The 23,106-nt window shown below is 40.8% G+C and overlaps 1 protein-coding gene across 31 annotated transcripts in view; it reads right to left on the reverse strand.

Annotated features, from left to right (window-relative positions):
- RBFOX1 (RNA binding fox-1 homolog 1) overlaps positions 1 to 23,106 on the reverse strand; it is a 1,145,409-nt gene that overhangs the window by 540,277 nt on the left and 582,026 nt on the right. The window contains exon 1 of one of the 31 annotated variants that reach the window (XM_039732158.1): positions 13,521 to 13,539. The exons of 29 other annotated variants lie outside the window; for them this stretch is intronic. The gene's annotated coding sequence lies outside the window, so the exon portion shown is untranslated. Of the gene's footprint in view, positions 1 to 13,520; positions 13,540 to 23,106 lie in introns of those variants that run through there. One more of the 31 variants, XM_039732151.1, reaches the window with a different exon arrangement.

Genomic DNA, 23,106 nt, shown 5'->3' on the forward strand with positions numbered 1-23,106 from the left:
TCACTGAATTGAAAAATACTGTGGAAATAACAGAAACAAGATTAAATTAATTGCACGACATACTGATAAGAAAGCTTACCTCAAATTATGTGAAGCACATTTCTAAAAGCCATTAAAAGGCCAGTCACATATCATGCACCTTGATGACAAATAACACATTTAAATTATTTTTTTACTAACTGGAATATCCGTTGTGTTTCCTAGAACCATATGCTAATTGGCTGGTGCTCTCTCATCTTCAGGTAAATAAACATGTGAAAAACACTTGGGCAGTGAAAAATTAAAATCTGGCCAACAACCAAAATTAATTCTGCTCCAATCATTTCCATGTGATTCACACCACAGAATTTGAGATGAAGACATGCTAAATGCATTTATACCTTGCAGCAGCTTGGGTGAAAAATTATGTTTTCTTCCCTAGGAAACCACCACTTAAATTTCCATGAACAGAAATAAAGCATTCATTCTGAAGACAAAATCAGCAGCTCTCAGTTGTGCCTGGAAGTGCTCTGGACAATGCAGCATCTCTGAAGCACCATCAAACATATGGGGCAACCATCCATTTTTATTGTTTTTTGTTTTGTTTTGTTTTTTTTCCTTAAAAAGAACGCTAAATAGGAATTCCACCATCTCCCTTGATAGCCTGTGCAAAAGCATTCGAGGATTTAACTGCATATCAACTGCATTTGGTGCTTTAATTTAAGAAACAAGAAAATCCTCACATAAAAACACAGTGGATATTTCAGTTATTTGAAAGGAAACCTTTCCTGGCATGTGCCAGTAGATCAAAATTTCAAACACTAGTGGGAGCTACAAGGCATCCAATGCCAAGGATTTCAGTGGAATCCTGTCAAGTAATTCCAAATTTGTATTTCCTTACAGATTAACAACAGAGGATTTGCATTAGCAGCCAGTGAGAGCCCCCATTCCCCTGACACTCCTGACACATTCCAGGGGGCAAACAGAGGGCTGGAACCAGAGCTTCTTGTTCTAACAGTGAAAAGCAGACAGTGGCAACTCCCAAGTTGGATTTCTGAGCAGCAACGTGCTGCAGTGACAAGGGGAATGCAAAATCACAGCTGGCCAAGACACTCCTGAGCTGGAGAGCAAAGAAGAAGGAAGAGAAATGTCGAGAAATGGTGAATTAAATCACAGGGCATCATGCTTTAATGCCAGGGCACTCGGGTCCTGACCCAACAAAAGGTCAAGCAGACACTTGGAAGAAGGTGAGGATTCCATTAATATCAGCTCAGTTGATGAAATGGAAGCCAAGCAATGAAAAGGCTCAAAAGGCAGAAAATTCTGATGACACAAAACTTCCTTCGTGTTCTTGTTCTTTCAAAGGCCTTTGTAGAAAATTACCTGAGAGAGGCTGAATCATTTTTCTCCCAGACTGGGTTCATCTGACCTGGCTTTCCGTGTCTGGAGCAGCTCTGCCAGGCTGGGCATCCTCTGCTCTGCTGCTCTCCAGGACAGGGCTGTCCTCAGCAGGATCCCTCTCTGGGGGTACCACATACAACTTGAAATAGCCAGAGAAGACCCCATGCTTAGTACACTTGAACTTAAGCCTCATCCTATTTTTACTGTAATTATACCTACCTCATTTGTGGCCTTTAAAGATATTTTAGTGTTTATATAGAGTTCAATCATATTTTTCCTAGCCTCTGTGTTTTTATAAACAGCCAGTTAAATTATGAGCTTCAGTAAAGATCACTCTCAGGACCTCTTGTAGTAAAATTGCTCATTATTCACTAAATATTCAATTCTTAAGGAAGAGAAATAGTGAAATTAGAGGTGTATAGATATACTTGGGGAGAATTCCAGGAGGGTTTATGTCATTACAAACAATGCTTCAAAAGGGAAACTCAATGTTTATACTGCATATATGTTCCTGTTATTTATAAAAACCAAGCATTATTCCAGGAACAGATGGTTTGTCTGTTTGAAGGTGGCCATACATGATTTTATTTTCTATTTTCAACATGCCTTCAGTATAACTTTAGTTCCAAAAAGATCTGGTCATAAGATCCATTAAGCACTGACAATAAAGTAGAAATTGGTGTTAATTAGCCTGGGCCTCCTCCCAAATCTCTACCAATTAAACAAGTGTTTAGTGCTATTAAGCTTACATGTTATAAATCTTTATCTGCATAACAGTGTTGCAAAATGAAAAAGGAGAAAAGCAGGAGAGTATGGAAAAAAAAATCTGAAAGCAAAAGTCTCTGAAATGTTAAAAAAGAAAATCCAGCTGCTTTCATTTCTTTCCCTCTAAGTTACCAGAACAAATAGGCATTTTAAAACTCATAACTCTATGTGAGATTATTATCAGGTTTTTAGGGTTCAAAATAAATTTTACACATCATGTAAGAGGGCAGACAAAACTGAATTCTGCAAGGGTGATTTACCTACACAGTCTCATGCATTGGTCACACCATTTGTAACACAAGGGAGCAAAGCTGGGAGGAGGACAGGGATGGGAGGAGGGCAAAAGCTTTCTCATCTACTTCAAGATAAAAGTAAAACTTAGAAACTTGTGTGAGAAATAGAATTCTGATGCAGGGCACTGAAATGAACCAGTAAACATTGGAGAGTTTCACATTCAGCAAGTCAGGTGTCTGAACAGAGCTCTGGGATTTGAAGTGTTGGCTCAGACCAGTGCCCATCCAGCTCAGTCCCACCTCTCCCTGTGCTCATTCCAGGTGCTTCAAAAAAAGACAGAAACAAATGGCCTCTGTTTCCCACACCTATTTTGTTTCTAAAATAATTTATGACTAACCTACTGCTGAGATAAAATGCTTATTTACAGGTACTTCAATATCTACACAAATGTTTACAGGGAAAATCAATCATAATATAATCCTGAGCAGAAGCAAAGTGTCTTTTTTGAAAAATTCACAACAAGTACATCCAAACCCAGTGATTCCACAGCCTCTTTAGACCTTTGCTCTGGGGTTTGTGTAACCTCTGTGTCAACAATGTTTTCCTAAGTCTGAAAAGAATTTCCTGTGTTGCAGCCTGGGCCCATTATCCTTCCACTGCACTTCCAGGGAGTCTGGCTCCATCTTTTGTGTGCATTTAGCTGGTTAATAAAGCACCAGCCTGATCCTCCAAACAGACTCAGTTCTCCCTGCACCTTTGTGCCTCAGGCAGCAGCAGGTGCAGAGAGATCCAGACCAACTCCCTGTGAGCTCAAGCACTGTGCAAGGGGAGCACAAAAGCAGCTCTTGCTCCTCCTCCACCCTGGGACAGCCCCTGGAACCCCAGTGTTTTTTCCTTTTGCAGGCAGGGTAATCAGTTAGGGGTAGGAAGCCTTGATAAAGATGATAAATACATTTCCTGAGCAGGAGCAGTGGCAAAGGCAGCAGAGGTAGGAGGTGACAAATTGCATTACGTTAACAGCAGCTCTCACAAGGCTTGATTAGTCTGCACTGGCTTCTCTGCCAGATACATCATGGCCAGAACTGGTCAGAGGGTAAATTTGTGTGAGAACAGGAAATAATTGCCTAACAATAACAACATAATGGTCACCTCAGTTTTTAAAGATGATGAAACATCCCCATCCAGCTGGAGAGAAGATAATTTTTGGCCAACGTTCAGGAAGCAAATGTTGGTTATGCTGGACCAGCAGAGAGGATGAACAGCCAATCTAATCACTGGCAGCTCTTCTCCTCACACATCTAATAAAGGGACATTTTGCACATGGCATATTTTTGATAAACTGGAGGTGAAAATGCAAGACAGGAATTTGCTAAAGGAGCAGGAAAAAGGGTGTTTTGCATAATCACTTTTAATAGGTGCAGGAAAATAGATGGAGGAAAGGTGAGGAGGATTTTAAGCATATCCAAGTGACTTGCAGCTGGGGTGTAGAAGAACACATCTATCATCCTAATTGTTGCTTAGTCTTGAGTACTTGACAAGTAGAACATCTGTGTTTAGATAACACAGGTCTGGATAGAGCATTCCAACACCTTTGGGATTCCTGCCCTGCTGTGGGAAAGATCAAAGCCCAGGGTAAACTACCCCTGTGTGTGTCCCTGGGACACAGGTGACACCAGCAGGCTCCAGCAAGAACCTGCTCTGTGGGACCTGCCTTCCCACCAGGCTGTGTCTGCCCAGGTGCTGCCTTGGGAATCCTCCAGTCTGCAACAGACTGAAAACAAATTCAGCCTCTGTGATTCACCCACGGTTCTGTGGCTGCTCCCGAGTCCTGCCTGTGTCAGCTCACACACTAAATGATAAAATACCTGCCAAAGCTCTTGTTCCTGTGCAGGAACACAGGAGAATCCACCTCCTGCATGGACAGGTTTGTGGCTGGATGAGCAGAGGGGGGCTAAAGAGGCATTTAAATGACCAATACTACGATGCCACCAAGATTCCACACTCATTCAAGGCAACAGGAAGAATTTTTTTGGGAGCTGAAAGGATAAACTCACAAAGCCCCTCTGAGGACACTAAACCTCCAGAGGGCCCTCCTGTGGGGTAATGTTCATCCCACCCCAAGTTCTGTTCTGACTGAGGAACACCCTCAGCTCTGCCCAGAGGACCAGCACTGCTGGAACCTTCTGCTCTCCCACAAGGCTGAGAATCATTTACTTTCCAGTCAGGGAGCCTAATGCACAGTTCAATGGATAAGCAGAAAGACAAGGACAGCCAGAAAGGTCACTGCAATAATTAAAACTTACACCTCATGAATTACACAGTGACTTTCCTTCTCCATTTCTTGACATGCACTTGTTGGGATGAATAGTGGTGAAACCATGGGATAGAACCCCAGCTCATCCCTCCCATGCAGACTGAGGGGTCAGAGTAGCTTCGGGGAGCTCATGTATGTCCACACAGGCAGTGGAGCTGCTCTGGGTGAGCCTGAGCCCTTCCCAGGAGCTGCCACAGGTCCTGCAGGGTGCAGCTCCAGGCTGGAGCCCAGCAGGGCTTGCAGAGGAGCTGCAGGGACTCTGCCCCAGCAGTGCAGCCCCTCCTGCTCTGCCAGGGCTGCTCTTTCCTCACAGCTGGGCAGCATTACATCCCTGCTGGGACACGAGGTGTCCCCAAGGTGTCCCCAGCCTGGCTGAGCCTGGCAGGGACACCCAGAGCAGCTGACAAAGCCCAAGTACCTGCCTCCAGCTGCACCCGTGAGACGTGATGGCAAAAACAGCAGCCTTTAACACACAGCCAACACGTGCCCAAAACACAAACAGAAACCCAAGAAAGACCTGTCAAAGCATGAGAAAAGGTTGTTTTCTTGCCTGACCTACCCAGTACCTACCACGTGCCAGGCCTCCAAGATGAGCCCCTTCTCAGCTTTCACAACAGCACCACCTCAATACACGTGTTTTTTCTCCTTGGTTCTACAATGCTTTTCACAAACCTGACAGCCAAGCACATCATACACAGAAAAAAGACACCTCAGGAGAGGGGTGGGAAAGCTGGTGTGGAAGACTTGTGAATACAGGCTACAATAAATCCAATCTTACATATCACAACCCATGCACAATTAGGAGGGGTAATAAGGAACTGCAGCTGCAGGATTTGTGCTTGGTATTTATCACAGGATGAGATCAAGCTCATAAAAACTGGGCTTATGAGAACAACAGCGTAAATAATTTTTTTTCAATCATTTCTTCAACACTCAAAACCAAAAAAAATCAGCTTCTGTAAATATTAAAATGTATCCTACATAAAAAAGCAGTTTGAAAATCTCAGTTTTTAGATAACTGTTTTAAAAATGTCTTTTCCCCCTCATTCTGTCAGGTTACCATGGGATTTACCAGGACTCTTAATTTATGGAGATGTTTTCATTCTGTGTGTGAAAGCATGCATGTAAATACATTCTTGTCACATTAAATTCTAATTGCTAAGTCCAGAAATGAATTTAGGAGAATAGTTAAATGCAGTCAATGTATTTCTCAACTGATTATGCTTTTTAAAAACAAAAGGGTAGAGAACACTCCTTTAGGCCACAGAGGGCCACAAATCCCACAGTTGTTTCAAAACCTGAGTTTTGAAACTGAAAAACTCCAGTTATGAAGCATTTTTTGTTTGTTTGTTTTAATCAATCACCAAAGGAAGAAACAGTTTGACCCCTTGTACTGGAAACACGTTTGGGCCATTAATCTCAAACCTATTGGTTCCAAGCAGTGCGGGAAAGTTCAGGGAACTCTTGAAGTTCTTTATCCCAACTGCAGTTAAATTGGCTCGGTGATTTAATAACATTCCAGCCTCAGAATGAGCAAATTAGGAAGGTTTATTTATTTCCCTTTTTTACTTTTTTTTTTTTCTGCCCTGCACACTATAAATACTTTTTAATCTTGTGAAGGCTTAATTTTATTTGCACTGATGCTTCTTGGATTAATAATGAGAACACAGCACCCCAATTTCAACAAAGCATCTTCCCAGGAGGAGCTTTTCCTCAACCAGCACTGCTGTATGATAGGAATTCTTCTAGAACCCCATAAACTTATTTTAAAAAATGTTTTGGAGCTATAACAGCATGTTCCCCTATAGAAAATGCAGCTGGAAAACTGGCATCACAAGTACAGAAGAGATAGAAAAACCTTTCTGTCAGGGCTGGCACAGCTCTCTGCCATGAAACACCCAAGGATCCTTTAGGAATTACTCTACAGGTCTGAATGCTCAAGAAACTATTGGGGTATGAATTAGAGATCATACAGAGTATTTAATGCTCAGCATGGCCCCTGCTGACCAAGGGAATTTGTTTATTCTCTTCTAGGCATGTTATCAGCTAATCTCAAAATATGAGCAGCACCTTCCACCTCCTCTTGCCTTGAAAGAAAGGCAAAGCCTACCTGAATAATCTCTTTCACTCTGTAATATTCCTGTGGATTGGTTTGGAAAGTGCTGAAAGAGATGAACAAATGCACTGTGGTCCCACTTGGCAATGGGCATACTGAGCTCAAATATCCATGTAATTCTTGTGGCTATCCCCTATATTTAGGAACACAGTGAAAGTGCAAGCCCACGTCACGTGCACAATTATAAATACTCTTGATTAACCTAAATAGGGCCCCTAATCTGTGTTTGATTTCTGTATGTTCAATTTAAGTCAAATCTGTTAGTTTGCTGCTTGCTCTGTACTCCTTCTGTCATCATATAAATGATATCTTAGAAAACAAAAACAAACAAAATAATAAACCAAACCCAAAGCAACGCCCTAACTCACAACTGATTTAGGATTTCAAACTGCCATCTTTTAAAGAACAACATTTACATTCTGACAAGCAGTAAAAGCACCAGCAATCAGAAGATTATTAGGACACGTGGAGCATGTAAATCATAGTCACTCGTGGCCCAGAGGTTTTCAAGTATTTATTCAGTATTGGTAAGCAGGCAATCATTGTCACTTCCCTGTATCCAAAACAGCTCTCTTCTAAAATGCCTTTTTTTTATTACTTCACTGTGAGGTCTGTATATGCAGCACCTGAGCTGTGTCCCTGAGTTATTATTAATCAAACAAATCATCTCTCTCCATGAGCAAACAGTAAATTTGCTCTGATGGAGATGGCTGTTTCATTGCTTTGCCTTTCCTCTGTGCATTATATCATCAGCCACGTCCTTCCACTGACTGACCCACTGCCACAATGGTGAGTTTAACCCTTGCAAGTGTGTTGGACTGTAGGAGAAGCTCTGTTCAGGTATTCTGATTTGTCCTATCAGTCCCACTGGTAGTGATTTTCCAAGAATTGATGACCCATTTGCAGTATTATTGCACTTAATAAGCAATAATACTGCAAATTAAATGTCCTCCAACCAAACCCCACTGTGTAGCCATTACTGATCTCCTGACACTCATCACTCCTGCCACTGTCAGGTGAGAGAAGCTCCCTGGCCTAGCAAATCCGCCAGCTCTCAAATCAGGACAATGAAGGGCTTGGACAGAATTCTATCTATATATTTCAGAAAATATTAATGTTCTGCACTGAGGGTCAAGCAAAATAAGTCTTTGAGAGGCAAATGAGAAATTCTACAGCCCTCACAGCACTATAGATAAAAGGAATCACTGAAATAATGGCTCCATTTCCAGGGAAAAGAAACTCCTTATCAAGATGGGATTACTGCTGAAATTTCTAGAATTGATGCCTTTCCCACACTTGATGGTACAGCCTTAAAAGCCACGTGACACATCACAATAAGCAGCACAGAGCTGGAGTCAAATTGGGTTTTTTCTTTTACATGTTGGGTTTGATTTTCTCTTGCCAGAATGTGAACGGAAAGGCCACGTGTGAAGGTGTTAAAATGAAACCATTTCATGTTTCTAACCCTGATACTCATAACCTGAACATCTCTAATGCCACTCTTTTCATTTAAAACTGAAATAAATGTAAATATGCATCTTTAAAAGATTTGCAGATCAATAAATTATCAAAAGAAGAGAGATAAAAATGAGGAATGGGAGTGTTTACCTTGTTTCATCAAATTATCCTTAAACAAACACAGGTGGATTGAAGGCATTTTATAAATGTCTCACATATTTCAGTTAGACTTCTGCTATGATAATATCCTCTATTAGAAATGTAATTCTACTGTAGTTCACTTGCATAGGAAACAGCCCCAGCTCACATCAGCACGTGCAGCAGATCCCTCCCTACAGAGAGCAGTGGTAGATTTCCAATCAAAATATATTGAAGAACGTACTTGAGGCATGGGAATCTTCTGAAGCACCTGTTAAGGCCAGGAATTCAAAGCTGTTCTCGGTGGCTGAAGAAACAATTTAGTCTCTCTGCACCTCTGGAATAACATTTGTTAAGAAATTAATATTTTCTCTGGAATTACTCAAAATGAAAATAACAAGCAGTAACAAAACAGATATTGATTTTTTTTTTTTTTTACTTGTAATCTCAGTGGGACCAACTTCAAACCCCGATTTAACCACAGCTAGACCAGTTTCCATAGCAGACACTCCTGGAGTATCTAGCAAAAACATGTTTTTGCAAAACTCAACCAGTTTTCTGAATTAACTCCCACCCCAATTTATGCATATCCTGGTTGCCTGTAATTTATTGCCTTAATATTCATCACATTACTTTAAGTCCTGGGAAACAGAATTTAAACCTTACAACCTGGGACAACAGATACAATTTTCCTGGGATTAAATAACAAAATGTGTAGGCAGTGCTTTTATTGCTGTTGCAATCAAAGCCTGTATAAAATGGAATAAGCCAAGTCAAGATTTAGCTAACCACCACATACCTTCTATCAATTTCTTAAATGAGTAAAAGAATACTTCTAACTCTGGTTTACAACTACCTAAGCCTCAAGGATTCTTTAAAAAACAAAACAACACAAAAGAACCTTGTACATGAATAGGAACAAACCAACACACTGGAAAGTAATGTTATGTCTGTGAAACAAAAGGTGGGCATTGAGCACAGGTTGGACTGTGTCATCTTGGAAGTATTTTCCAACCTTAGTGATTCTATGAATATAAAAAACATGTAAAAAAGAAGAATGGGCTATTGATTAGCTCATCCAAATCTTGTAAATAAAATGTTTTGAGAGTTAAACCTGTGCCATCCTCTAATGGAAAAGAACGGGGGGAGAAAAATGTGTCAAAAATCATTATGCATTCTTTAAAATTCATAACTGTACCACAGTCTGATGTTGTGAAAGCTGGCATTAAAGTGAAATGCAAAGTGCTGGTAACAAAGATGTGAGATAAGACTATTTTGGTAACATTTGGGTTTATTTTTTTCCTAATTTTGTTGTTGTTGTTGTTGTTGAAACCCTTAAATAATTGAAGAACAGCTATATAATACAAATGACAAAAAACTTTTAGCAATTAGTGCTTGCAAGGAGGAAACAACATTTTACAGTAATTGCCTTGTAAGAAGGTTATTTTCCATGCTGCAATTGCAGCTGCACCATAGATTTAATAGATATGCCTGGAATTGTTAAAAACATGACTTTTGCCAATGCTGAATGCACCAGTGAAACCCATCTGCAAGAGCAGGCAGTGGCACAGGTGAAATGTGTGAGGTGGAAGGTGAAATGTGCTGCACATCCTCCCTCTGAGCTGCTGCTGGGGGCCAGAGCAGCCTGCCTGGCTCCCAGGGGGTTCTGTACCATGCACGTGGCTCACAAAGGTTTTATGGTTTTGTAAAAGATTTCATGTCCTAATTTAATTGTCACAGTTCCAGGACTTCTCTGACTCCCTGCAAGCCCCCAGAGGCAGCCCACTTAAATTTCAAGCCTCCAACCATAACCAGTGTTCAGCTAAGTCCCACCAGAGAGAGGATTTGATTACAATTCACTTTGGCTACCACAGCAAACCTGACACTGGCTCAGCATTTGAGATGCTCAACTGTGTAAGGGACAATGCTGTTGAGTGGCAATAACAACTCAATCAACTTCCCCAGAACAGGGCACCAGCCCTTTAGGACAAGCCCAAGAGTGAGAAAACATTTAACTCACATTGTTCTCCAGTGGGTACCTACTACTACCCACTAGAATGCTGCCAGACCAGAATAAAACAGCAATTAACACAGTATTTGTTGCCATCAAATTAAAAAAAAAATTGTCAAAAATTTATCAAACTTGTGTTTTTTGCTTCATGTAATTTCTTGGTTTGATATCCTCACTACCCAGAATTCTTTATGCAGTGCTTCACTCAGTTTCAAGGCTTTCTTTGTCTGGCTCACACCAGGTAGTACCAGGGGCAGAGTCTCTCTAGAGTTTACAGTTTGAGGATTTCAATGAGTTCTGTCCATCTGCTTTTCCACACAGTGATTTTAATGCTTTGATGCTGAGGAATCACATCACACAGAATCTCTGGTCATCCAAATCTTTATAAACCTGAAAGAGTAGAGTCAAAGGTACAACTGCCCATATTCCATGGATACAAACATTGCTAAGGAATCGCACGTGCACTTCACCTGTTTTTAGAATGTCACACCAACTCTTCTCTGCTTAGAATGCTAAACAACCACTGAAATGGGTGGGATTTGATCCTCTTTCCCAAAACAAATCACATGCACGAGTCCAGGGGGAGGGAAGGAGAGCAGGCAGAGGAAGGAGAAGAGAAGCCATGATATCCACAAAATAAACAGAGAAATCTGATAGTTTGCAGGAAACACACACCAGACAAACTGTCCACAGCAGTGGAACAAAGAAGAAGGCTCTGGAGTTTACAGTAATGGGCACAGCAATTAATAAGACATATAGCACATGGTAAAATCCATTCTGCCATCTGTGTCAACTGTCCCCAAGTGGAAGCTGGGCATGTTCGCCATGTTCATCAGCATTAAGATTGCTACTCTATGCCAAGTCTGATTTCATTGGCTCCTGTTAGTTCCTATGGTAAAAATCTATCAGCATTGCTATTTAAAGCTTCTCATAATAATACCAAAAACTCCAAACAGAAAACACAAAACCACATAGTGCTGGAAATTTTGCCTAACCTTAGTGCCTTCAGGGCAATTAACATCCCTTGTTGTGCTTACAAATTAATTTTCCTAATTGTTTACAGATTATTACATTTATCAAAAATGCTGCATATAACAGGTGAGAGTGGCAGAAATAGAGTTGCTTCTCTCAAGCATATTTAAGATGTGATCCAGAAAAAAAAGTATAATACACTTCAATTTAAGGTGAACACCAAGATCATGAGCAAAGGAAAAGAATATTGTTTCTCTTGAACCCCTAGATAATTGCAGGGGGCTTTCTATAGGCTTCTCTTCTTTACATCCTCAAATCCCCCGTACTGACAATGCCTCCAGCAAAAGGCAGGGCTTGTACCCAGTGCAACCTGTCACTTTATAAACAGTATCTGAATTACTTCCAACCACCAAGAGCAGTTTGTTGGGCTTGAAACAACATCTGCCCTCTCTTTGCTTCATGGTGAGCCCTGGGCAAGAGGCTGGAGAGCACCTCCAAGCAGTCAAGAGCTGGAGGGCTGCAGGTGCAAATGCTGTCCCATGGGCTGGCACAGTGATGTTTGTACCTGCAGTCCTCCTGCCACCACCTGCTGCTCCTCTGCTCACACATCCCCACGTGCATGGGATCTTCTGTAAATCCACGTGTTCCTTTCCTATGGCAGCTGAGTTATCAGCAATCAGTTATCTGGAGACAGATAAGGATTTTCACAGTAGCCTCTACCTCAGGAATCATCAGGTGACTGCTTTTTGCATTTATTCCTGTGGTAACGAGAGTTTCACTTGAAACTCTCTCACAATGAGAGCAAAACAAACCCCACAGAAGGCATAAGAGAGATGATTTGGTTTCAGGAGAGAAGCCACTTTTGGGAGCTCCTGTAGGACTTCCCACTTCACATGAGTCACACAGCAGTCACAGGGACTTGTCACAGAATTTACTTCTGCAAGCACCAAAGGACGACTGTCTTTAAATCAGACATGTTAAATACACTACATCTTCTCTTCAAAAGCAGCTATATTCTGTAACACCTACACATCCAGAATAAATTAGCTTTCTTATTCAGTGGTGTCAACAATGGTAAGCCCCAGAGAATAAGGGAGAAAGAGTAATGCTAGCCTATGCCAAAATACTTATTAATTACACCTCCTTTCAGATGCCTCCCTTGTTGAAACCCTGTTTGGTGCCACATGAAATAAGGAATAACACATAGTCTTTAATTTATGAGCAATAATTTGGAAATTGCCCTCAAATTTTACCTCCTGTTCATTGTTCAACAATGCTATATAAAGGAGGAAGATATATTATCCCTTAAACTTCTCCCTGCACACAGCTCCCTGCTGAACACCAGAGAAGAATCTAATCTAAGGTCAAAGAGGTGACTGTGCTATGAGATATTTATCTGCTGCCCACCCCTGAGATGTCAATAAAAGTAGCTGATAGTGTCAATTGTGACACTTTTTCTGTAGCAGGCATCTGCCCATTACCAGGTGGAGAGAAAACCTCAGCTCATTTCATATCTGAAACTGGAGAGCTGTCATCTGGTAACAGATTTTTATTACTACCAGGAGTGTATTTGAATTCAAAGTAATGACCTGGAAGTACAAAATTCCATATTCTGTAATCCCACAAGCCGTGCAATTCTCCCTCTTCAGTTACTGCTGAATATCTCTATAGCTTCCTCTGCTGCTCCTGATTTAATATAATGCTATCAACAAACCTCCTTAGTGAACAGGGTCATGGCAAGATTTACAGTGCTTTTTCACAGGCCTGCAGGTGAATTTATTTTACCCAATATATCCATTTAGATCCATTTTCCCCAGAACATTATTCTTCAAAGACAACTTAGCGAGTTCTTCAGCATCAGATAAAAGTCAGCCTAAGTGGTGCAAAGATGACAAGGTGTCCTGCATGACCTTAATCAGAAGTTTAAGTGCAGGATAAAAGTGAGAACTGAACCGAGAGCCACTACCCCAAGCATCTTTTTTTAAACATCAAGGAGACAAATGTTGCTGCTCAGACACGGGGTTTTTGGTTTTTGTTTTTTTTTTTTTCTCCAGACTGACACCCACAGCTTGTGGATTGCATTCAGCAGGCAAGGATTGGAGCAATATTCTGAGAAAAGCAGTGTCACTCACCAAACCTCAACGCACTATGTGAGAAAGCTCAGGGCGTCCTGTAATGACAATGGACAGGGCATTAATGTGAAAGAATTGGAATTTTTATCCATAGGATTAGCACACTGTGTTACTGAGCCAGCCTAAGCAAGCCCTCACTGCCCTTCCCCTTCTGTTCCAGACATTCCAACCCCCACAGGGATTTTTCTGTCACGTGTGGTGTCACACACAGGCAGAACCACAACTTCCAAATTAGTACAGAGCTGTGGGGAGAACTTAAAGCAGCTTTCCAGTGCCTGTTGGAGAGCTGGAGAGGCTCTGGCAAGGGCACTGCATGGCAGGACACAGGGAATGGCTTCCCACTGCCAGAGGGCAGGGCTGGATGGGATATTGGGCAGGAATTGTTCCCTGTGAGGGTGAGCAGGCCCTGGCACAGGGTGCCCAGAGCAGCTGTGGCTGCCCCTGGATCCCTGGCAGTGCCCAAGGCCAGGCTGGGCAGGGCTTGGAGCAGCCTGGGACAGTGGAAGATGTCCCTGCCATGGCAGGGGGTGGGACAAGACCCTAAAGGTCCTTTCCAACCCACACCATCCTTCCATGATTCTGAGATTTAACTCTAATCAAACCCCTGCATATGAGCTGTGAGTTAATAAAGTAATTTGGTTTTAGAAAGATTTTCGTCCAAATATTTGGCCTCTGGCTCTACAGGCGCAGACAAAACATCAAATAATTAAATTCTTCTTTCCATGCACACTCAACACACAACAGAGCTGATTAGCTTTCAATATTATGGAATCAAATTGCTCGAAGTTCCAACTTCTTATTTTGTAAATAAAAGCAAGTTTCTGAAAAATAACATAAATTTTGGCACCGTATTGACCCACTTAAACCTCCATTTTAGTAGAATTCAAAAACCAGCCAAAAATAATCTAATAATATAATTGAGAAATACTGCAACTGGACTTATTCTGTATGGTGGTGAGAATGCCATTAAAATGGTTTCAAAATATTCAGATAAACAAGAATTTAAAAGCATAACTTTACAACCAAAGCAGAGATAAGGAAAAACCACAGAGACACACAACTTGAAGAATGCCCTGACTCTGTGGTGCTGGGGAGGCACTGAGGGGAGGAAATCCCTGAGCAGCAGTTTCAAGAATGGCAGAAAGTAAAGAAAATTCTTCAGCCAGCCAGCCACAAACATCCCTGTACTGCAGAGGGATACAGGACCCTTCAGCCTCTGGATATAATTACTTCAAACTTCCCCTGATTTCCAAGCCCTGCAGGGCTTGAAACGTGGATGGAGAGCAGTCCTGCTAGAAGGGAGCAGCCAAACACAAATTTTATGCATATTCATAAGAGCGAATCTGACTTTTGGAGCTGCTGGTCGTTGAAACAAAGATAAAAGAATTGTGAGAGTATGGAAGAAATTTCACATGGATGAAATAAAACTGACTGATGTGACAGCTTTGATCATTGTTCAGAAGCTGGAAAACAAAACTCGCCGTGAACCTCCGCAGAGACACGGGCTGTGCCAAGACCTGGCACAGAGAAGTTTTCTGGGGGAGCACAAGTAGGCAGGAAATAAGTAAAAGAGGACATGGAGGCAGCTTTTGGGAGGAAACCAGAGGGTTTTATAAAAAAAAAAACCTTATCTGAATGTTCTTGATCAACTAATTCTGCAAGCAGAAGCAATGCAAACTGAGACAGAGCTCTGTCCTGAGTGTAAAATTGTATTCAGGTGAAAGATTGTCTATTAAACATTCATATAAAGCCCTGAGTAATTAAATCCTTTTCATTTTTAACAACAGCTAATCAGCTGCAGAGAACATTTAACCTTTTTCACCTAACTTTGGTAATATAAGAAGCTGAAATGTACTGCAACAGGCTTCTTTTATATCTATCTATGATGTGACCTCTTATATACAGATATATGTACTTACATGTATACATGCATATGTTTGTATGACATTTGTATGTTAATCAATATTTATCATTCTGTGAATGATAAATAAATTGAAAAACTATCCTACAGTATATACACAAGAGAAATCAAACTGAACAATGCGGAGACGAGATGAGATACCTGCTCTGTTTTCAACAATTCCTGTTTGTTAGCTTATTTAACAATGATTGAACATTTTGGGAACAGCTGCCTTGGTAAAGACTCGACATCCCCAGCCTTCCACTGATGTGCAAGGGCAACAGTGTTCATCCCTCTAGATCTCTCCCTAGTGATATGTCAGAAATTATATTCCTGATGTTCACGAATTTATATAAAACACAGTGGGAAAAGGAAACAGAAACACTTAGGAAAGCTACTCAGATAAAAGGGGAGCCTTTTTCTAGTTGATAAATGCACTCAGTAGCACATTTCTTTATGTAATCTCTCTTCAGACAGTAGAAGGAAGCCTCTGCAGGATTTTTTTTTTTAATAGATGAAACATGAATCATTTTATCTTTAAATTACATAACATGAATGCAAATTAATCAGTATCCTTAGACAACTACAAAGTTGATTAAGTGGCTCTTAAAGTCAGAAGATACCAGAACTGTTGAGCAGTTCTTTGTTACATTGGCTCTAACCCTTAATATTTCTCCAAACCAACATGAGAAAAGCTGGAGACATTAATATCCATTAGAGGGAAAGCCTGGTAGGGATTTCAGAGTGCTCTGGCTGTGCTGTAATCAATAGGTTACCTGTTCAATAGAGGGCATCCATTACTTTTACTCCAAGACAAATACACTGGAAGTTATGTTTTGTTTCTGTCATCGAGCAGCTCTTTCTTATCCCAGCTTTTGTTCAGCTTTCCTTCCACAGAGTAATGAGCCCGGGACTTTTTCATGACTAAGGGGGGGCCTTCATTTTTCAGAAGAATATCTGTCCCTCATCTGACATAAAGCACCACTTAAGGATGAAGCAATGGTATGAAGGGTGCAATAGAAGCAAAAAAAAGAAGAGGAGAAAAAATAAATTCCACTGCAGTCTCTGTTTCTTTATGGAGTAAACTATTTAACTCTATTTCCTGACAGAATGAAACTCTGTGCAGGTAGACAGCCAAGTGTTGAGGGTAAACAGGAGCAGCTGGCTGAGAGAGCCCAGAAGTTGGGTGGAAGTGGCAATGCAGACAAAAAATCAGTTTTAAGATGGAGGAAATTAAGAGACTCTCTAGCAGCAACCCCCTCCTCCCCTTCTCACTTCTCTCCCTCTTCCCAGAAGGAAAATGTGTCTGAGCCCTTCACAACAACATCAGAGAATTTGGGTGGGGGTTTATGTGTGAGTACAGAATCTGGTTTTAGCTGATGGGATCTTTGATGAGGGTTGAAACGCTGACATGAGAATAAAAGGGATCCATAACACCATGTTCTAAAATAACTGAAGCTGGAAAGCAAAAAGGGAGAGGGGAAAAGAAAAAAAAAAAGTCAAAAAGAAAAGGGAAGAAAACAGAGGAAAGAAAGAAAGAAACCCCAGAGGGCTGAGCAGGGAAAAGGAAGAAAAAATAAAAATGGGTAACATACGACAAAAAGCAAAAGAGGCAACAGATTTACAGAGTGTGTCCACAACAAATGACACCAATTCCTTGGAATCAGTGCAGAGCTTCAAGTTTCACACAATTGAAGAAGAAAAGATGAACACCTACATTTATTACAGATCTTCCAAGTAAAAGATCAGATGGGTTGAAGAGGGAAAGCCTGTGTACACAAAAGGCAGAAGAAAAGCAATGGCTGGAAAAGAGAAATATTTGAATTCTTGAAAACCAGCTCATTATTTTCTCTTAAATACATGATCTCAGTAATGGTTATCTGACATTAATGACCATCTCTACTATGCAGGCAAAGAGGCGCCTGGCAATCCACTCTAGGATTCCACTTAGTTTCCTTCAGCCTCTTCTAATTCAGCAGAACTTTTGGCTCTACACTTTCTGGAATGGGAGCTGCTGGGAGAGTTCCAATCCTTTCTCTAGCTCAGGTAAAACCTGGTTCCAACCCTCAGTGCTGACCCTTTCCTGCTCAGTAGTGCAGGAACATCCCTGGTGTAATCACCAGGACCTGCATGTCCTTTATTACAGACAGCCACGACCACCAACAAAGGTATCAATTGGGAAATAAAAAGCATGTTTGTGCTTGTTAGTGTTTGTTTTTGTCATCCTGGAAAGCACAGCTTATCTTTACCCCCATCCCAACCCCTGCATCCTGCCAGCTCACCACCACACCAGCTCCTAGTGCTGGAGATGGGATGGTTTAAAGCTCCAACCACAAATCAGTTCTAAAGTCCTAAAATAAGAAGAAAAACCAACAAAGAGAGGATGGAATATTCCATAATTATTGCCACTTTCCATCAGTATATTGATTTATGACCAGCATCTGTAGCACAGTGCAGCCAGTCTTTTGAAATACCTGCAACCTAAAAGGAGAAAATTAATATGCAGCTTTATTAAGAAAATAAAAATAACTGTGAGCCACTGGGGAGCAGCATTCCCAAGCTGACACCCACCTCTTGTCAGGAGAGAGGCAGTGTGCACCCATTCCTCAGATTACTCCTGCCCACACAACATCCTAACTCTCCTCCAGGTGAATGCAAAACTACTGGATCAAGCCTGATACGTTACAGTCCTTCCAGGATTTGCTGATATCCCATCCTAGTGTTTTTGTTTAGATTTTATAAGTGTAGAATGTTATGGTCATGAAAAACAACTTCAAAACTACAGAGAATTTGGAGAAACCTCTCAAATAAAGGGGGTTCAGTAAATGTGCAACAGGCCACACAATTGTGTACTGCAATGTGTTTCAAAAACAAAAATTGTAAGCCAGATGCCAAGCACACAAGAACACCTTGCCTGAGTAAAAGAAAAACTTATCCTTCAGCCTCAAAAATGCATTTGATAAGAAGGGTTTTACTGTACAAAATGTGTACAGTAAAATGTGTACAAGACAAGATGGAATCCTACAGAAGCAAGCTGAGAGTAGTTCACCAGGTGAAACCCGTGAAAACTCCCCCTCCTCACCTGTGTCCTGAGAGTCTGGACCTCTGGACAACTGGACAGCCTCACCCTCATGTAAAATAAGAGATAATAGAGTCTATAACTAATATCTCATGATAGCATTACTTTTTCTTCCTAAAGTAATAAATAGAATCACAAATATATATGTTTAAACCTGGGTATCCACATATCGTGCTTAGCCAAGAGTCAGAGCTGTTCCCAAAGCATTTTTCCCCCATGGGTGTCAATCACAATTATCCAGGAATAAATTACACAGTTAAAACATCTTTTACAAGTCCTGTTGTCCACAAGAACCATGCTGAAAATGTTATTTTTCTATCACTTAGATTTTATGCTTTAATATAAATTTAGTGCTACTAAACAGTAGATTCTGAGGCACAGTTCACTGCAAGTGATGTGAATTTCATCCTGCCTGACCCAGTGCTACAAGGACAGGTTGGGCTGCACTTCATCTCACTGACAATTTAAACTTTTCTCCCCTTGCTGCTACATGAGCTTTGTGCTTTAGTGTTGGTGGTTAAAGGGTCAGCTCCTTTTGTGCACAGCAGGATGTTAGACTGGAACTGCTGTCGATTATGGCCATTAACTAGAGATACAAGCAGACTCAGGGGTGTATTTACTACTTTTCTTGGAAACATCCTAAAAATACAGGCCAAGCCTTCCAGTTCCTGCATTCAAAAATCCTGATACTGAAATACACAGGATGATCCCCCATAGCAAACAGTGAATGCAGTAAAAATCCTCTCAGTGACTGAATGTGCTTTCAATATTATTTTATTTATATTTATTCTTCTTTCTCTTTCTACTGTCTTCTTTTATAGCCTTCCTTCTGTTATTTCTGATGGGAAACCTGCAATTCTCTTTCGCACCCTGAACCAATGCTTTGTTGATGGCTCACCATTTACTGCATTTCTGACTTGCATGTCTTCCTACTGCAAAATCAATGCACTACTTGGATTTAACATAAAAAGTGAGTGCTAACAGTGCTTTGTTCTGTAGCTAATAACAGTTCCATATTATTACTTTTTATGCCTAGTAAAAAATGAGAAACTGCCAACCCATGGCAAAATTGCAGCCTGAAGCTCAGAAATCAACCTTAAAAGCCCAAATTGCACATTGGGCACCCCATGGCTGACTTAACTACCCATGGTACTGGGTTTATCTACCCATGGTACTGGGGTTTAACTAACTGTGGTACTGGGATTTAACTGCCCATGGTACTGGGGTTTATCTACCCATGGTACTGGGGTTTAACTAACTGTGGTACTGGGTTTTAACTGCCCATGGTACTGGGATTAACTGCCCATGGTACTGGGATTAACTGCCCCTGGTATTGGATTTTAACTACCCATGGTACTGGGATTGACTGCCCATGGTACTGGGTTTATCTACCCATGGTACTGGATTTTAACTGCCCATGGTACTGGGGTTTATCTACCCATGGTACTGGGATTTAACTACCTGTGGTACTGGGTTTTAGCTGCCCATGGTAGTGGGTTTATCTACCCATGCTACTGGGTTTTATCTGCCCATGGTAGTGGGTTTATCTACCCATTGTACTGGGATTCATCTACCTATGGTACTGGGGTTAAACTACCTGTGTTACTGGGGTTTAACTGCCCATGGTACTGGGGTTTATCTACCCATGCTACTGGGTTTATCTACCCATGGTACTGGGATTTGACTGCTCATGGTACTGGGTTTTTTCTACCCATGGTACAAGGGTTTCACTGCCCGTGGTACTGGGTTTTAACTACACATGGTACTAGGGTTTCTATCCATGGTACTGGGGTCTCTACACATGGTACTGGGTTAATCTACCCATGGTACTGGGTTTTCTGCACATGGTACTGGGGTTTATCTATATGCTAAACTAGTATTTTCTGCAGAGATCATTATTTAACCTTTAACCAGGATGTCTGTGGAAGGGCACAGCAGAAGAATGCTCAAACATCAGCTCAAACCTCAGAACATTCTAAAGGATGACCCCAGGGAAACTACAGGAAGCAAAAATTTAAAGAGCAAAGGACTGGGAGAACAGCACAGTACCCACTGTACATGTGGAATAATAATCATGTCATAAAACTAAGGAACTGTCCATCCCCCAGTGAAGGTCTTCTTTGATTATCATCTTCCCTCACTGATGTGAATGCAAGTCTGCATCCCTAATTCAGGGGTTTATTCAAGCAAATGCATCTTTAAGAGACTTTGTTTATATTTGTCACATGTACCTCAAATTTCTGCTTCAATACTCAGTTTAGTAAGTCTCAGTGCCATAATCTCATTTTGTTTGGTGACACATTAATTAAATAACAAGTCCTTTTTTTTCTTTATACAACAGCATAATCAGCACTGGATAAAATATTTGTTATTCCTACTATAGATTTTGACATGATAATATGGATTTCTTAGATATTAAAGCAAAATACTTGTCCTGCCAACTACAAAGGCTGAAATGCCATCTTTTCACTACAAAATGTGGCAGAAATAGTCTAGAAGTAGTTAATTCAATGAAGATCAAGTCCTTAGATGCAAGATGATGTTAATAATTATAGGAAAAATTAGATATAGTTGCATTTTAATAAGTGCCACATGAAACATGCTTGACCATCTGGTAAAACTGTCTTAGGGTAGGAAGCTGGCAGATATTGCATAATCATCTGCATATGACAGATAATTTTAGCCAAATCTAAATTAAAAAAAAATGTTCTCATACTTCTTAAGAGAAAAAAATTAAACTGCTTTTCAAACTTAATAAATATCTGAAGTTATTTAGTATTAATACTGTCTGAATTCCACATAAAAACTATCATGTTATAGACACAAAAAACCCAGTACCTTTTAAAACCTTTTTCTGTGTGTTTTGAACCACAAATTTTTCTGCCTAGAATTTCTCCTGTTTTTTGTTCCTTGTTCCATTTTTAAAACATTAGCTTAGAAAAAGTTAGCACAAAAAACATTCTTGTGCTACTCAACCACTCTGCAGTACAAGGACTATTTGCTCACACAGCTTAATGATCTGGGACGTGAGAGATTTGGAATTCCTCTGGAAAGGTTTTCTGAAACAGAAAAATATCCACAATTGGTAAAGGTTGTCCTTGCAGAGCAGGTGGTGAAGTTTCCCAATTTATACAGAAATCTGTGCAGTCATATCTCATTTAACTGTGTTGATTTACAATTCATTATTTAAACAGTGCACAAAAAAAAGTGCACTACAACAAAATGTTATCAGTACTGAAGGTCATTCTCTAAATAGTACAATGAAACACATTTCCTAAAGCCAACTACTACAAAAAAAAAGAGAGAAAGAAAAAAAAATTACTTGAAGGTCTAACAAAACAAATAAAACAAATATTGTTATTGAAGACAATTGAATCTTATAGCACTTATTCTAAATAGAATATGGAATTAAAATGGATGGAAGAGATTTCTTTCTCCTTAAATACATTGGAACAGCTGAGAAGGAATAGAAAACCTGTTAAACAAGTTACCAAAAAAAAAAAAAAAAAAAGAAAAAAGGAAAAAAAACAAAAAAGAACAGCCCTTCAGGACTGGATTATCTGGAAGGACATTTGTTGTCTGTGCAGTCAGCCACACTGGTGTGCCACAGCACCTTCAATTATGCAGCTGCCCTGGGGAATTAAAGTTTGTGACTGGGAGGAAACATCCTGAGGGATTATTCACAGTAATGTCACCCTTCAACCTGAAGCAAGTTGCTCCCCATTTTGTTCTGGGAGGTTCTGGTGATGTCCAGGGGAGTCCCTGACCTCCCCTTGCTCCCCACCCAGCTGGGATCCCCTGGGTCACAGCTCTGACTCCTGGTCTTTGCTGTACACCCTCTTGTAGTATTTTACATTTACTGCAGCAGAAGCAGCTCCCCTTTTGGTAGCTACTCATCCTAAGTAGTGGCTGCAGTCTTTTTTAACAAATGCTGTGTAGATAGAAGCAAATCCATGACCCAACATATTTTTATGTATGACCTAACATGGCTCAATTTTCAGTTGTTCCACATACTGGTTTAAAACACCATTGAATCACTACAGAGCTCAAAGCAGATGGCACTTATCCCACCAAATATAAGCATCTTGATGAGCGAAACCAATCATCAATCCAGTGTCCACGCTAAGTTTCTTTTCGCGTCCTCTCGTCTATAACTTCACCACACAATTCATTTGCCAGCCTGGTGCTCTGAGTGTCACTCTCAAACAAACCACAAGGTCAGGAGCAGTGAGAGCCCCTCAAGGACAGCGACTTCTCTGCAGCTCGACACACCACACCTTGTTTCCTCTGGAGGAGAACAGTTCTCTTCATCAGCTTGTGTTTCTGAAGGGAATATTATCATACAACCTAATGTGAGAGTGCCACAATGAACAGAGCCCTGCTGCATTCCAAAGGCATCAGCAAGCACTTCTGGCTAAGAACATCTGCAATAACTGCTGGGCTGTGCCCTAGACTGGATACAGCCCTGGAAAAGCGTTTCAAAGGAAACTGTGCTGGCAGTTGTCTTCTCTGAAGTCTCCAAAATGGCCTGAACATTCACATCCACAGAGAAATGCTGTAACTACCAAGAGATCCATGTGTTCTCTGCTTTTCAGCATCCAGGAAGG

This window comes from Passer montanus, unplaced genomic scaffold (assembly GCF_014805655.1).
Source record: "Passer montanus isolate IOZ18808 unplaced genomic scaffold, ASM1480565v1 scaffold8, whole genome shotgun sequence".
Classification (NCBI taxonomy): Eukaryota; Metazoa; Chordata; class Aves; order Passeriformes; family Passeridae; genus Passer; species Passer montanus.